At 35.1% G+C, this 16,273-nt stretch overlaps 2 protein-coding genes across 2 annotated transcripts in view; one reads left to right on the top strand and one right to left on the bottom strand.

Annotated features, from left to right (window-relative positions):
* The window catches only part of LOC118188011 (uncharacterized), a 145,614-nt gene extending 143,109 nt beyond the window's left edge, over window positions 1-2,505 (top strand). The window contains exon 6 of the mRNA XM_035358340.2: window positions 2,364-2,505. The gene's annotated coding sequence lies outside the window, so the exon portion shown is untranslated. The remainder of the gene's footprint in view (window positions 1-2,363) is intronic.
* Window positions 1-16,273, bottom strand: part of LOC146997795 (uncharacterized) — a 70,777-nt gene that overhangs the window by 27,241 nt on the left and 27,263 nt on the right. The window lies entirely within an intron of this gene.

The raw sequence follows: 16,273 nt of genomic DNA, 5'->3' as shown, positions 1-16,273 counted from the left end.
AGAGAACAGTCATGTCGAAGGATCTGACGATATTGATACAGCTTTGTTCTGAATTCAGAAAACTTAAATGTGATAACGCTACATTTTCTGATTGTGGAGAACTGAGCGATGATGACATGATAAAAACTATCCGAAAAGATGAAAATAAAAATAAATTCAGAAGAGAATGCAGAGACTATTAAGCGTCCTAATGATCACGCCATAATGGATTCTATAAAAGCTTTGAAAGCAGTTATTCAGATTGAACCTTCCTCTGAAAATGAATTAAAATGCTCACTTCAAATCGAGAAGCTGGCTGAAAAAATGTAGGCATAATAAACAAAACTAAACATCCATTTTACAGTTTTTCCGAATAGTGTAATACATAGTTTTAATTAAAGTTTACTTCCTACTGCATATTTTCCTTTTTCTGTTTTTGATTAAGGTAAGTGCAGTGAAGACTTACCGTAATCATAAAATGAAGGTTAATGTGTTTAATATGGGTTGACATGTTAATATGTTTAATGGGATTAAAATGTTAATGGAGGTTAATATGGTTAATTTTAGGTAACGTAGTATAATATATTTTCTGGGTTTATACACAGGAGATTTTTCTTCTTCCTCAGTGATAGACTTTTAAAGTTATATTTTCTCTTAATTGCAAAACTTTAATTGCACAAATTAATTTTGTTCACTGAAAAACCCTAGAAACACAGTTTTACAAATACTTTATGTCGAATATAGATTTCAAAAAGTTGTTTGGATTCAAAAACCGTTTTTGATTGACATTAATCACATGCCATATAAAGCGAAAGTGGAATTTGTTGAGCTATCGAGTGACTGACTTATTTTAAACTTCATTTTCTTCAAAAATCCTTAGCTGAATTCTGAATCAGGGCTAGAACTGAGTTTTCAACGATTTCTAAAGTGGCATAAAATGTTCTGCCATTCTTATGTGAACGATTTTTTTCAGCATCATAAATCCAAATATTATTCAAGGCTGAAAAACACTGAAGATGACTTTGCACTGAAGTTCACTTTACATGAACAATGTCAAATATTTCAGCAAGTTTTCATTTGTTATGTAGCGAAAATCCGTCGGGTAATGATTGGAAATTCTTTATTCATGATTTGTTGCAGTTCTTCAAATTAGCCGCCCCGACGGTATAGTGGTTAGAGGAGCCGACTGCGATATCAAAGGGCCTGGGTTCGAATCTCGGAGAAGGCATGGTTGTAAGTGTCCGTCTCTTCATAGGAGGTAAAAGGTGGCTCACCTATGAGGTGCATCCATAATAAAGTGACTACTACTTCTGGCCTTAGCAGCGGCCAAGCCGAGCTGGCCATTGAGGGAGGGGGGAAAAAAACTTTTTCAAATTATTAGTTAAATTTAGAGAAAGACCTAACAGCAGAATTTTGAAAGTTTAATGGAGGCAAAGAGCAGCTGAATTTAGGGGCGACAAAATTTGTAATGTTTAGAGATGCACCGGACAGCAGAATTTAGGACACGCAGCAGTTGCACCGGATGGCAAAATGCCTAGCGTCACCTTCGTGTTCATTCACCATCTAATTCAAACATCCAGCACAAGTACGTGGATCGAGCGCGGCCGCATCATTCTGAAACTTGCAAAGCACTTCAACTTACTATGATTAATGTGAAAAATAAGTCACCTGTGATCCAAATGGTTCGTTAATTCTGTAAGAAATAGCATGGGATGACTACTTTCAAGAAACGAAACTCGACCAGATAAACCTGCATAATCTTTCTTTTTGTAGTGGCCTAGTAATTAATTCGCTTATATCAATACGAATAAAAATGTGATTTGATGACACTTTTAATCATTTAATTCTAATTTAACTTTTAACCATTTAATAATTATTTTATTCTGTAGAATGCTCGGAAATAATAATTAAGTCCTTAATCATTCTTAGACAACAAAAAAAAGTGAAGCAGTTGTTGAATATCTATACTGTCGTTTTGTATCTAAACAACCTCTTTTTAGTTAATTCGGACTTTACTAACTCATTGCAGTTTATCTGTAATGCATTGTAGCTTAACAACAAAAATTGTATATTAATATTTACGCAAAAGATTGTCATAGCATTGTCACGCGATCATCATTACTTAAAATCACAAAACTGCAAGATTTAAGAGGAAAGTTCAATACTAAATATTAAAAAATTATCGATATCGGATTTTGATAAATATTCTATGGAATATATTGTTGTCATTGCAAATTTGTGCATGTGAAAATTTTGAAAATCAAATCACAAGGAGGGGTTTAAAAAATTAATTTTCGAGATTTCACCCAAAAGGAGAGACCAAGTTAAATGAAACCTTGTAAATATATAATGATTGTATTAATAAAAAATATTTTCCTCCACAGGTTATCAAGCTCTCGTTTTCTATTACAGCAGCAAATGGACTATTACCAAGATCATCGCCAGCTTGGAAAGTCATTGTAAAGATGTGTCATGTTACATTCAAATGATGTACAAAGTTTTATTTAATTAAATGAATGAATTTTATGGATCTAGTATTATTACCAATTTAATATTGTTTTTATTCAGATTGCGTTGAATTTCTTTCGTCTGCATCTTACTCGAATGCATTCATATAAAGATATAGTTTCCTTAAAATAATATATTGATTGCTTATAAATGCTTATGTCTTAAGCAGGAGGTAGAGATAAGTTCTTGAGATTTTTCACAATGCTTGCCCCTCCTCTCCCAAAAAAACTATTTAACTATTTCAAAAATATATTCTACAATTAGGATATAGATCATAGTCATAGTTAAGAAGGCGCAGCTATAATCTGCCCCTTTTAATTTTTAATCAATTATATCGTAGTTAATTCCGTTGGCATGAGGATGGAGATCTTTTATTCGACTTGTGATTTGTTGAAAAAAAAATTGACTTTAGGCTGTCTAAAATGCCATACCATGGATAACGAGCGGTATTAAAAAACATGTATTAGGTTGATTAAATTTGAGGGTTATGGTCCTAAACCATCTACCCAAATTAGTGTTTAATGGCACCAGCCTTGCACAAGCAAGCTAAGTGCCATCCGTGTTCCCTATAGATATTATTCATATGTAACTCAGGAAAACCAGGAAGCAATTAACAAAAATGTAAAAAATAGAATTACCATAAATAATATATAAAACGTATCCAAATCCCTTATCTCTGTTAAATCTGGACGCATATATACAACTATAAATAATGTGAATTAAAAATAACTGGTATCAGATTAAATCGATGAAACAAAGATTTCCATTCATATCTCAGTCGTTACCATAATTTCCACTCGTTTCTCTGTTATTATTAATTATTGCCATTATTTCTCGTGAAAAAGTAGTGGCCTTTTTATAAGATACTGAGATTGTATTTTCATTAAAATCAGAACTTGAATCCCTTGTCCTCTGCGTTGAGGGCTGTGACGTAACGAAGTGCCTGCTATTTCCCACAAGAGTACACTCTTTATATACCTTGGAGGTGAAATCATTTAAACAAGCTTGGAACCATCTATGAACAGCAATAATTTCGTTTAAACAGTATCATTTTATATTTTCATATTCTTACGACCAGGATTGATTGTAAAACAATTTTTATTTTTTTCCGATGGCTTCCAATGCTAGATCCATTCTTTTGTAATTTATTTTTTCATTCGTGTTAAAGCTTTTCTTTTTCAGCTTGGCTGAACTTAAGGATGGATTTGTGAAAAATCCATCCCCAAGCTCAGCCTCTTTTGCCAGTGCGTCAGCTCTCTCGTTTCCATTAAATCAAACATAAGCTTTAATAAAATTCAATTTTAAGTTATGCCTTTTGCTTAATTGTCATCATCCTGTCTTCCAGTGCTAATGCTGTCTGCGAGAATACACTTTCAGTATTACCAGTCGAGGCGACTCTGTTCAATCTAAATTGGAAAAAAAAAAAAAAAAAAAAAAAAAAAAAGCTAATAAATGTGGCGTTAAGTTCGGATCGAATTTCAGGTTGTTAAAGGGGAACGAAGTTCGTTGCACTAGAAAGATGCTGCATCAAAAACAATTTTCACTTTTGCAGTTAATTTACCTTCACGAATTACTGCTTGGTGAGGCAGATAATGAACTTTTATTAGTTTTATTTTCAGACATACTGAAATTATCTTTCTTAGCTATTTCTTCTGCAACATGCTTCGAAATAATTTCATAATACTAATTAAAAAAGGAAAAATTTCTGTTACACTTTTTAACTAATTTTTGAAAACGTCTTTATTGAGTTGTACTTTGAAATGGCATTGGCATAAATATCGGATAAAGATTCAGCATTTTCCTTCCAAAGGAAGACTGACTTCATACAGCTTCCATCAACCATTTCATACATCAACCATTTTCATACGCTTTCGAATTCCCTTGAAACCTCATCATCTTTTAAATTATCATTGCACGGAATTCCCAGACTTTCTAAATCAAATATTTTCTTTTAAAATCTCCTTTTCTTCGATTCCTCAGACCACAAAAGGTGTGAGGAATGAGATCCTCAGACCTATTGTGGTCGTTTATGCTGCAGCAATCGGGGATGAATTCATTGTCATGGTTGATAACGCCAAGCCACATCGGGCTCAGCTAGTGGATAATTTCTTTTTCGAAGAAGGAATCCTTCGAATGGATTGGCCGGAATGTTCCTCAGATATGAATCCAATAAAACATGTTTAGGACATTCTAGGGAAAAAGAGTTGCTAGTCGCTTATCACCCCAGAAACAATTCAGCAGTTTGAAAGCTCTCTTCTATAGAAGTGGGAGTGAATACTCCAATCCCTCATCGATTCCATGCCTCGTAGGGTGTGCGACATTGCTTTCGATCAGGAGAAATCATGCCCTAATCAAAACTCATTTTGCATCCTAGAAATCGTATTTTTTATGTACAAATATTCTTCACACTAAGTACAGTTGAAACTCAAGATATGAGTTTAATTCATTCCAGTATTGAGCTCGTATAACGAATTTCTCGTATCTAGAAATCAAACTTCCCCATTGAAAATAATAGAAATCCAGTTAATCCGTTCCGCACCCCCAAAAATATCAACAAAAAAATCAATTTTTCTAATAAATAACACTACTAAATAAGTGGATGGACAAAAATATGGAAACACCTTGTGAAATGCATGTTTGAAAAGAAAGATTGATTTTAATGAAATATGTAGGTGGCGCTGGCGTTCTTGACTACTGACGCCACCTATACAACTTCGTAAATGTGCTAAACAGTTCAGTTGTTGTCGGAGTACTGTTATGTGAGGTTGTCATTGCATTATGTCAGAGTTAACAGACTTCGAACGTGGGCAAATTGTTGGAGCATGTATGGTAGGTGCTTCCGTAAGCAAGGTAGCCGAGGTGTTTAGTGTTTCAAGAGGTACTGTATCGAAGATTTATTCCGCATATTTGAAAAGCGGAAAAACATCATCTGCTAAATCACAGCGCGGACGAAAGTGTGTCCTGAGTGATCGTGACAGACGATCATTAAGGGCAATTGTGACGAAAAATAAGAAGACCACAGCTGCAAAAGTTACTGCTGAAATGAATGTTGTGTTACCAAACCCTGTGAGTACCAAAACAATTAGAAGGGAGCTTCATAAACAAGGAATTGCTGGCCGTGCTGCAATTAAGAAGCCACTTATCAGTGAATCTAATGCCCGTAACAGGAAAAGGTGGTGTTTAAGTCATAAAGCCTGGACTATAGAGCAGTGGAAGCGAGTAATATGGTCTGACGAGTCTTCTTTCACATTGTTTCCCCACTTCTAGCCGAGTTTACGTCTGGAGAACGCCATCTCAAGCCTATTACAGACTGCTTGTTGCCAAGATTGAAACATGGCGGGGGTTCTGTTATGGTTTGGGCAGTCATATCGTGGTTCTCTGCTAGCCCCATGATAACTGTGTCAGGGCACATGACTGCCAAGACTTATGTGAACATTTTGGCCGATCAAGTTCATCCCATGGTACAAACTTTGTTCCCCGATTGTGATGGTGTCTTCCAAGACAACAAAGCCCCTGTTCACACAGCTCACATTGTCCAGGACTGATTTTCTGAGCACGAGGATGAGTTGTCCCATCTCCCCTGGCCACCACAGTCACCAGACCTGAATATTATCGAACCGTTGTGGTCTACATTGGAACGGAAAGTGCGTTCTCGTTATCCAGCGCCAACACCGTTATCTGAACTTGCTACCGTTTTGCAGGAAGAATGGTATAATATTCCCTTGGCAAACATACAAGAACTGTATTTATTCATTCCGAGAAGACTGCAAGCTGTTTTGGATGCCAACGGGTTTCCTACACCATATTAAGCAAAGAAACATGTTTTTTTAATGGTGTTTCCATATTTTTGTCCAACCCCTGTATAATATAACCGTAGTTTACCTTTATGATAGCTTCCGACACCGATCTGCTTCTCGTTAACCCACACTGCGATTTGACACCCGTTTTGAAACATTTATTTGTGCCAAAAGGAGTTTTCAGGAGTTGTAGCAATAAAAAAGTAGTACAGAAGCAAACTTAGTACTGCTAGCGATTTACGTAGCGCCCTTTCTTCTATTCAGCCAAGAACTGAAAAATTTTCTCAAAAATATACATGCTTATCGGTCTCATTGATTTGTTTCCACTTATATGTGTGCGAAAACAGCATACTTCATAAAATTAGTAACACGTAGATTGGCGTAAATTTAAGTCAAGAATCTCTTTAATTTAATCGATATCGAGGGCAAACAGGTACGGGTCCCTCTTCATCAGGAGTAAAGAAATCTCCAAGACTGGAAAACAACGGATCTTGGATCTAAACTTGTTCGAAAGCCTACGGCCTTGCGGTCTTTACTTTCGTAAATTACTTTATCCCCTAAGGTACTTATTATTGAAATCATAAAATCCTCAAAGTGGAGAGACCTACTCACAGTGTGCTGAGAGAGAGGTACGTACCGTGATGAGAAGCATTTCTTTGCAATATTATTTGGCAACTGTAGTTGGCAATTAATGGCACTTCTTTTCCACACGGAGCAGTTATACGTAGATAAGATCTTGAGTGAATGAAACACTAAAATAACTTGAGGAAAATCATAAAATAACCTGAACAGTAAAATAAAAATATATACAAGTCCCTGTTAATTTTAATAAGGTTCGCCTGGTGACGAACTGTATGTTTTTTCCTCTTGGCTAAGAGAGATCGATTCCCTTTCGTCTCTGAATTTCACATTAGAAATACAAAATCAAAGTCAAATATGCTTTACCAGGTAAAGTAAGTAAATGAGTAATAACTAATTAAAAGGAAGAAAAAATCTATATATAATTTAAATTCAGAAATTACTATGCCAATTTGCATTGTAATGTATGGTTCTAGGTCGCTTATAAGCTTGTCAAATAGTAGGGTCATAATTGGCAATATTTCCGACCGTTTCATATTAGTGAGAATCGCATTTTGATTAAGGAGTTTACTGTTAATTGGTTTTATATTAATTCCGTGATGAACAGCTGTGTTTCTTACGAATCACGGGGAGTCTGTAAACAATGCATAGATGCTTGTTTTGTTATTGTTGCAGTTGAAGCCTATTTGATCTTGCAGTGGCAGCCCAGGCGGCGAAAGCAGTATCCGACTCCGACTGATGCTAAATGAGTTGCGCTCTAGGACGCAGTGTGTAAGTGCTAGTTCTGACTGCTCCTGTCTCCGATATGGAGAGCGACCGTGCACCGGCGGGTGGTAGTGCTTTTTCGCCGCAACCTACCCAGGTTTCCTGGACTGATCGGACTTGTGACGATGATGAGAATATAAACAGTGAAAATACGAGTGAAATAAAGAATAACGACTTGGACTCTCGACAGGATTTTACTACTCTTTTGGACTTTGATTATAATGCCGCTTTAACGGAAATTTCTTCCCTGAAGTTGAAACGTGATGTTTTAAAACAAACGTTATTAGAAGGTCTTGCTCAACGTGATTGCACTCAACCAGATACTCTTACATCTGGATTCTTGCTTGGAATACAATTAGTCTCTCAACAAATCAAGTACTTGGAAGGTAAGTGCGAGTTTTACTTAGCAAGTACTCGCAAATTGGCCGATTTTAATAAACGTGTTATTAACGTTGCGGATAATGAGTCTGTTACGCCTAATTCTGTTGTACGTGGTTCAGGCAATAGCAAACGTAAAATGGAATATACTGACTCTGACCTAACTGATAATGATGCAGGTTTTAAGAAACCGGCTAAAACTGTTAAGCCAAAAATAATTAAAAACAAGTAATTGCCAACTTCTAATAAGTTTGATGTTTTGTCTAAGGTTACTAATGTAAATAGTACTGATTGTTGTGATAGTGATATGAATGTTAATCCGAACAACGAGCCGGACTCTAATTCTCAGGCATCTACTAACTCACAACAAGTTATTCCACGTGCGGTGAATATCAATATTCCTCCAGTTATGGTGAGACCTAAAGAAAATGAAAAATTTGGTGACTTTGCCAAAGAAATCGCTGAAAGCCTACCTAATGTTAAGTTTTTGTGTGGACTTAATGGTGAATTTATTAGAATTCTCCCGAATACTGAAGATGACCACCGAATTGTCAGCAAATGTTTTAAAGAAAATGCTATTGAACATTTTGTAGTGAACTTTAGGCGTGAAAAGCCTGTTAAAATCCTACTCCGAGGGGCTCCCCTCTACTACGGATGTTAGCGAAATCAAAAATGCGCTAGAAGAAAATGGATATAATATTTATTAGGTTGGTGCAGTTAACAAAAAATCGTACTAAAGCTCCTATGCTACTATTTCAAATACAGCTGCTTCAAAATGATACACTTGAGAAAATCTGGAAGCTCTCTAATCTTCTCTATTTTGAAACTAGTGTTGAGAAATATGTATCTAAATTTCAGTACCCCAATGCTTTAACTGAGAAAAATGGCATCATTCGTCTGAAACCTGCCGCATGGCACCTAGGTGAGTCAAATGCGCTGTTTTTCACAAAAGCTCTGACTGTGAAATTAAAGGAAAAACTGTTACGCCTAAGTGTGTTAACTGTGGATTAGTACGTCATCCAGCTTCCTAAAGAGGATGCAGTAAATTTCCAAAAGCCAAAATCTTCGATCAGACCTGGCGTCAATTACGCACAGGCCCTTAACCCTGAAAGGAAACATGTGCAAACACAGAAACCCGTTCAGACACATGCAAACACTAATACTGATCTAACTGACGCAAGCTCGAATCCTACGAATAATTTTAAAATGAGCGAAATCGGAGATCTACTTATGAAAATTATGACTGAATTTCAAAAATTATTTGGCAGTAACCTAAACAAAATCACACAAATATTCAGGAATAAAATTCCAGACATGAGAAACTGTGGAAATGACTTCGGTCAGAAAACAAACATTTTCTACTAGATATTGGAAGAAATTAACAACATTGTTCAAAGAAATTAAGATCTTACGTCTCCGACATATATCATATTTTTTGTACCGTTTCATGTCTAATTTCTCCAATTTGATATGTTATTTTGCACCACATTTTCCTTTTGATCACATACTCCATTTTACTTGCTTCTTATATTGCGTACCTGTGAATTCTAAGTCTCTAAAAATCTGGCTAATACTTGCTTTGTATTTTTCGTACTTTCTTGTCTTCTCATCTCGTGTGTAATAGCTCAGGACTGTGGTTGAACTCGTCTACGACTCTTTCGACTTGTTGATATGTTCTCACTTTTACTTCCCGCTTTAGGATGAACTATTTCAGAGCTTTACTCTGATACTCCAACTTATGCTATGGTATAACTGTTAGAAAATCGACTGCTTGTTATCCAGGGATAGCGCATTCACGCGCGGGAGCCTAAAACTACGAACTGCGTTCGCCTAACGCCGCGAGTAACTAGCGCCTCTGCTAGTTCTCTTCCAGCTCAGTGATGAAGTAATTGTGCCTTGATGGCTCTAAAAGTAAAATAATCGTACATTAAACACTCAAAAGAGAATCATAAAGTGAAAATAAAAATGGCTAGAAACATCACAGGCTAGGAATTAATCGTAACTAAGTAGAGATGCAGGATGTTGCGCCATCTAGCCAGCCTAAGCGTAGTTAAAAACAGTCGTTTTCAGTGGTGAGCAGGAAATGTTCCAGATCATCGAAAAGTTCAACAAAACACAGTGCTAACTGTTGCTTCTAAAACTGCGCAATAAATGTCAGAAATTTACTGATGAATCCAGCAAATTTATCTATCAAATTTCCAGCAGTAAAATCTGTTATGGAAGGTGAATTAGATTTCCTGTCGGGAAGTGATAAGGCATGCGCAGAAGCAGTAGCGTCAGGAGATGCTTTCCTATATTTAGGAGCCTTAGTAGGCTTTCAATTTCGAATTTTAGGATAAAATTCACAACCTTTAATTAAAATTCACAAACTTTATTCTCCAATCAAAATTTATGTAATAAGTTATGTTAATAATGTGAATACAATTATTGTATAAACTTTATTTGTAAACTAGCCATAATATATGGCAATGTAAAAATTTTAGAATTATTAATAAATACTAGACAAGGGCGGACGTGGGCAGAACCGATTAACCGTAATGGTAGAGAGATGGTGCCCACGTCCTCCGTTACTACTACTACTACTACTTTTAAATGAAGATACATGACTTTGTTGGCCTCTAAAACAAATCGGTTTATCTTCTTTCCTAAAATCACAAGTGTAAGTAAGATAGTTTTTTCCACACTTGAAACACCTCGGGGAATTGTTACAGAACAGCTGTCCGTGTCCAAATCTTTGGCAGCGGAAATAAATCATCAAGTTTTTGCTGGTTCTAAATCTTCTGATAGTAACTTTCAGGTTCAGTAAAGTTTTCTTTTATAAATACTGCGACCGGTGTCGTTCCGGGTCAAAGAAGCGAAAAACACAGGAAGCTTCACTTCAGTATCGTGGGATTTGTTTTGATAAATTGAGTGACTTTTTTTACACGGTACTCTTCCATAAGAAAGTTCTTTTTGATGTCATTAACGTTAGTCATCAGTTAATTTAACGTATGACTATCTTAAATGCTGAGTCTTTTTTTCCTCTTCAGTAGAATGGTGCATCACCGAAGTATTTAGGCACAATGACCTTACTTCCATCGAAAAATAAATTATTTCGAATATATTAACATAAATACAAAATTAAAAGTTGTAAGGGTTAAACAAGTAATATAAATACAAAATTTAAAGTTCTAAGGTTTAAGCAAATAATATAAATACAAAATTTAAAGTTCTAAGGTTTAAGCAAAAGTCCATAAAAGTAGAGAAAATGTCATAAAAGTCACAAGTCCATAAGGTAATCATGTATACTGAGCATGTAGCAAATCAGCAAGAGGTGCAACAATATCTGTCCTGTTACGTCACAACTTCTCTCTCGCCTCACAGCCTCTTTTTGGCCCGCGCCGTTGGAGTAAAAAGATCGCAACGCAATGTTCTCGGTACGAGTCTTATTCCTGTGTGTATAATAAAATATATTTTATATTAAATGCTGTTTCATTCAATTATGGAATCAGATCAACCAGTAACCACTACTCGTCAATGGTAAGCATTCTTCAATGGTGACCTTAGAACGAAAAATCCTTTACAGTAACGGATACTTCTGGTTTTGATTCTTCCCGCTGGCGCACGTTCCACCTGAAAAATGGCGGAATCCGAAACTTCTGCTGTGGTGATTCCACCTTTTATTCAAGTTAATCATCTCTTTGGTTTCACACTTTGGCATCTACTTTTGAACTAGCTGCTCCCAAACGGATAACGGAGCAAAAGATAAAATTCAATTACGTCGTACACGGTAAAAAAAAAGTTCGCTCTTTACAGGCAAAAGTTTTGTAAAGTTACAGAAATCAAAAAGTTACAGAAGAATTTCCTGTAATGGTAATAGGTTGAAAGCAAACTGTAGCGGTAACAGCTGATTTGCTTGTAACATTACAGATAATGTTTCAGTAGCCGCGCGGAAGAATCACGTGACTGACTGAAAATTAGCCAATCAGGAGAAAAGTGTTTGAAAGCTAGTTGCAGAAAAAAACATGGCTGAATGCATGTTGGTTGTATAGCGCAGGTAAGTAAGAAAATGTTTACAATTACTACTTGAAATATTTTTTGTTCATTTTATGCAGATTATTCTCATGCACTTTGCACTGTTATATGTAGTGAGTAAGTATTTAAACGTTTAAGCTTTGCGATTAATTAATATCAGTGTTCGTAATGTCTAATGAGTTGAAAGAGTGCAAAATATTTATTCCAAATGCAGATCTAATAGTAGTATTTTGTCATTGTGCATCCGATAAATTACGCCTTAAATTGCCCGTATTATTATTTAAAACCAATTATTCCAAAATTTAATCACTGTTTGTGGTATATAATTGAAATGGTAATGTGGTTGTTGAAAACAAAACTAATCATTTTAGCGTTCTTTTCCAATCGTCTGACCAAAGAACGTTTGACATCTTTTTCCCGGCAGGCCTTGCGAGAAACGTTTATATAAACATTTAGAATTCTGAATGTAATGTATATATTTTTTTGCTTACTAGGTTTAGTTTATTATTTTTCTAAGATTATCTAATTAGTTATACCTAATTAGATAATCTGGTTTATAATTCAGTCTAATATGTTTATGTACGGGTGTGTTATGAAGTAAAATTACAAAAACTTGAACAACGCGGTCGAGAATCTCGTTTATTCCTTTAGTGTAATAATATTTTTTTTCAGTGGTATTAATTTCTTACGAAAATATTATAACTCCAAAATGAAGTAATTATATTGATTAAAAATATGCCGTATCATACTTTTCGTAATGTTTTGTTTTACTAACTAGATGCAACTTAATTATTCCATATATTTTAATATACCAATATCAACAGGGGGAAAATGGAAATGACCTAAAATATTTTTCTAACAATTCGTTAAACTAATTATAAAACAAAACTAAAATTTTGTGCATTATTTCCAAAAATATCATTTCATTAATATTTTATAAATGACAACATATATTGTATTGTATATATAACTACCATTGCATACTTATAAGTTTTTAAACATTTAATGTAGAATTTATGTTGATTTTATTTTGCCCAGTTTTAATACAGTTTTGAAGTATGATAGTCTTGTTACTAGGATAGCATGAATCTGCTAATACAAGTTTAATACATTTCTTGACAAATGTTTCTCTTATTCATGTAATATAATATATAAATCATAAAATAAGTTTTCTTAAAAATAAATTATTATTGTTTATTGGAATTTAAAACAATTCTGTACCTGTATGTTGTATTAAAAATAAAATAATAATGAATTTTTAATGAAGCATTGATTTTAGCATTAACAATGTAAATATATATATATATATATATACACATGAATAAATGGAAATGCAAGCTACTTTTCCTTACAAAACCGCCCATGAATATATACTTCCCTTTAGGCTGATAGCCTTTGCATGCTTTGCCATATTCTATCAATCCAAATGATGCAAATATGCAGAAAATTTTACTTTCTTTGAAAGTTAATACCGGAAATAAAATTCAGTGCATTTGTAAACTACATTAGTTCTCTTATAGCTTGGCATTTAATTGCCCAATGATTTACTAGTCCAAACTAAGGCAGAATTCAGATATCGTTCAAATAAAAGAAAATAAATAAGGTCTGATTTTTAGACGTATATATGAAGATTTATTTTTTTAAATATTATTTTAAGTCAACCAAATTAATTTCAAATTTAAGTAAGTATTCATGCCTTTCAGTAGCATTATTTTTGATATCTTAAATTAAATAACTGAATGCAATATTTTTTGTTAATAAAAGAAAAGCAATGTTATGAAAGACTAGCGAAGTGGATTTGCAAGTTCTAATTACGAAAGGTCCCATGCTTTAAGGGGTCATTTTTAAAAATACTTAATTAAAAAAAAATATTCAATGTAAAACTTCCAAACTTCACACATGTGGAATATTAATTCTATATATTTTATCTCATTCTTATTTTATTAATTAATTTCATAGCATTTTGTGTGACACTAGTAGCAATTATTAATTAAATTTTATGCTGTTTCTGATCTATGTTTTGATTTTGTTATTAATTACTTTAGTTTACATAAGATTTAAAATTATGTAAGGTACAAAAACCTTCTGCATCTATTAATATATGCTGAAGTGAATGAAATTATGCCAGTGAAATTTTTTAAAATCAAAAACAAATTTCTGTGGAAAATTAAAGTTATAAATTCTAAATGCAAACAAAGAAGTGAATTTGAAAGTTATCAAATAAGCCAAAGTGTTGGTCATTTTTTCAGTTTAGCAGAAGAATTTTTATACTTTGCAGAATGGGAATATGATGTTTGGTTTTGTTAGTATTAATTATTACAACTGAATTATTGCAACTTACATTGCAACACGTAATTTAGCTTAAAATTTATTTGAACTTAATTTTCTAATTTATTTTGATCATGTATATTTCATGTGTCATAAGTCTTTGAAATGAACTTAATTCTATTTATTTACACAATTTTTTTAAAGAAGAAAAAATCACATTTGGTTTGCTTGGTTGCACACGAAGATACATGCCTATATATACAGGGTGATTATAATTAAAGTTTAAGTTTAAAAACGCTATAAAAAAAGAACCACTGATGAAAATGATGTGAAATTTGAAAGGAATGTTATTGAAGAAGGCGGAAAGCGTATGGCAGAAGAAAAAATTTAGTTTCGAAAGTTAGCCACAGATGGCGCTGTAAGCGGCAGAATCACGACGAGAAATGATTCGTAAAACAACGGCTAAGGTGGAAGTTACACATTAAAACGTATTGACAAATTAGAATTGTTGAATAATTTTATTTGCATGACTGTACATATCACATCGAAAGGGACAAATCGGTTTCAAGAGTTTTGCGGCGACGTACCGCATAAGAACCATTCATCAAAGAAGTTCGGAACTGTCACGAGACTGGCGCAAAACATGTTCAATATGGTGTCCACCATTGTGTGCAACAAGTTGAAAGCGACAAACAGCATGTTCCACAACGGATCGCAGTGTCTCCGGGGTGATGTTCAGAATGTGTTGTGAAATGCGTGCCTTTAATTCCGCTAATTTGCAATTGGAGCACGGAACACAACATCCTTCAGATATCCCCACAGCCAGAAATCACACGGAGTAAGATCAGGCGATCGGGACGGCCAGGCTGTATGGAAATGACGGCTGATAATTCGAGCATTTCCGAAATGGCGCCTCAGCAGCTGCTTCACGGGATGTGCAATGTGCGGAGGAGCGCCATCTTGCATAAAAATGATTTCATCCACACATCTATGCTGTTGCAGAGCTGGAATCACGTGGTTGCGCAAAAGAGACGCATACCTCTGACCAGTGACGGTTGCGGTAACAGGACCGGAAGCACCCGTCTGCTCGAAAAAATATGGTTGTAGGATGAATGATGCCATAAAGCCACACCATACAGTGACCTTTTCAGGATGAAGTGGTACGGGGTGCGTTGCCAATGGATTTTCTGTTGCCCGTATTCGACAATTCTGGGTATTCACGTATCCTGTCAGATAGAAATGGGCTTCATCTGTCCACAAAATTTTCCACGGCCATTCATTATCCACTTCCATGCGAGCCAGGAATTCTAACGCAAACGTCTCCCTAGCTGTCAGGTCAGACGGAAGCAACTCCTGCACATAGCCAATTTTGTACGGATAGCATTGCAGGATGTTTCTTACAATTTTCAGCACCGTGCTCGTAGGCCTGTCCAATGTTCGGGCAATTCCTCGTGCACTGCACGGTTGCACACCACCGGCCGACCCCTCCTGTAATGCTGGGGCCACTTCTTCAACTACCGTCGAATGCACTCGTTTTCTCCCTCTACCAGATTGCACATCAAACGAACCTGTCGTTTCGAATTTTTGCATCATTTTCTTTAGACCTACGACACTCATTGGACCAATGCCTTCTTTTATACCCTTCAGTGTCCTGAATTTTTGCAGAGCTACTCTTGCACAATCATCATTCTTGTAATACAGCTTTACCAGCAGAGCGCGGTCCTGCAGTGAAACACCCATGGCGAACGTCTGAGACGCAAAATGAGGAACAGCCTGATACCTGACGGCTTTATAACACTGAAATTTAACTAACATTTTAATTTACGTCTTCTTCCGCTTGCAGCGCCATCTGTTGCTAACTTTTGAAACTAAATTTTTTCTTCTGCCATACGCTTTCCGCCTTCTTCAATAACATTCCTTTCAAATTTGACGTCATTTTCATGAGTGGTTCTTTTTTTATAGCGTTTTGAAACTTAAACTTTAAT

Source organism: Stegodyphus dumicola, chromosome 4 (assembly GCF_044657685.1).
Source record: "Stegodyphus dumicola isolate Sdum_Otavi_A_Nest chromosome 4, ASM4465768v1".
Lineage (NCBI taxonomy): Eukaryota > Metazoa > Arthropoda > Arachnida > Araneae > Eresidae > Stegodyphus > Stegodyphus dumicola.
The sequence above is the reverse complement of the archived record's forward strand: the minus strand, read 5'-3'. Positions and strand labels throughout refer to the sequence as shown.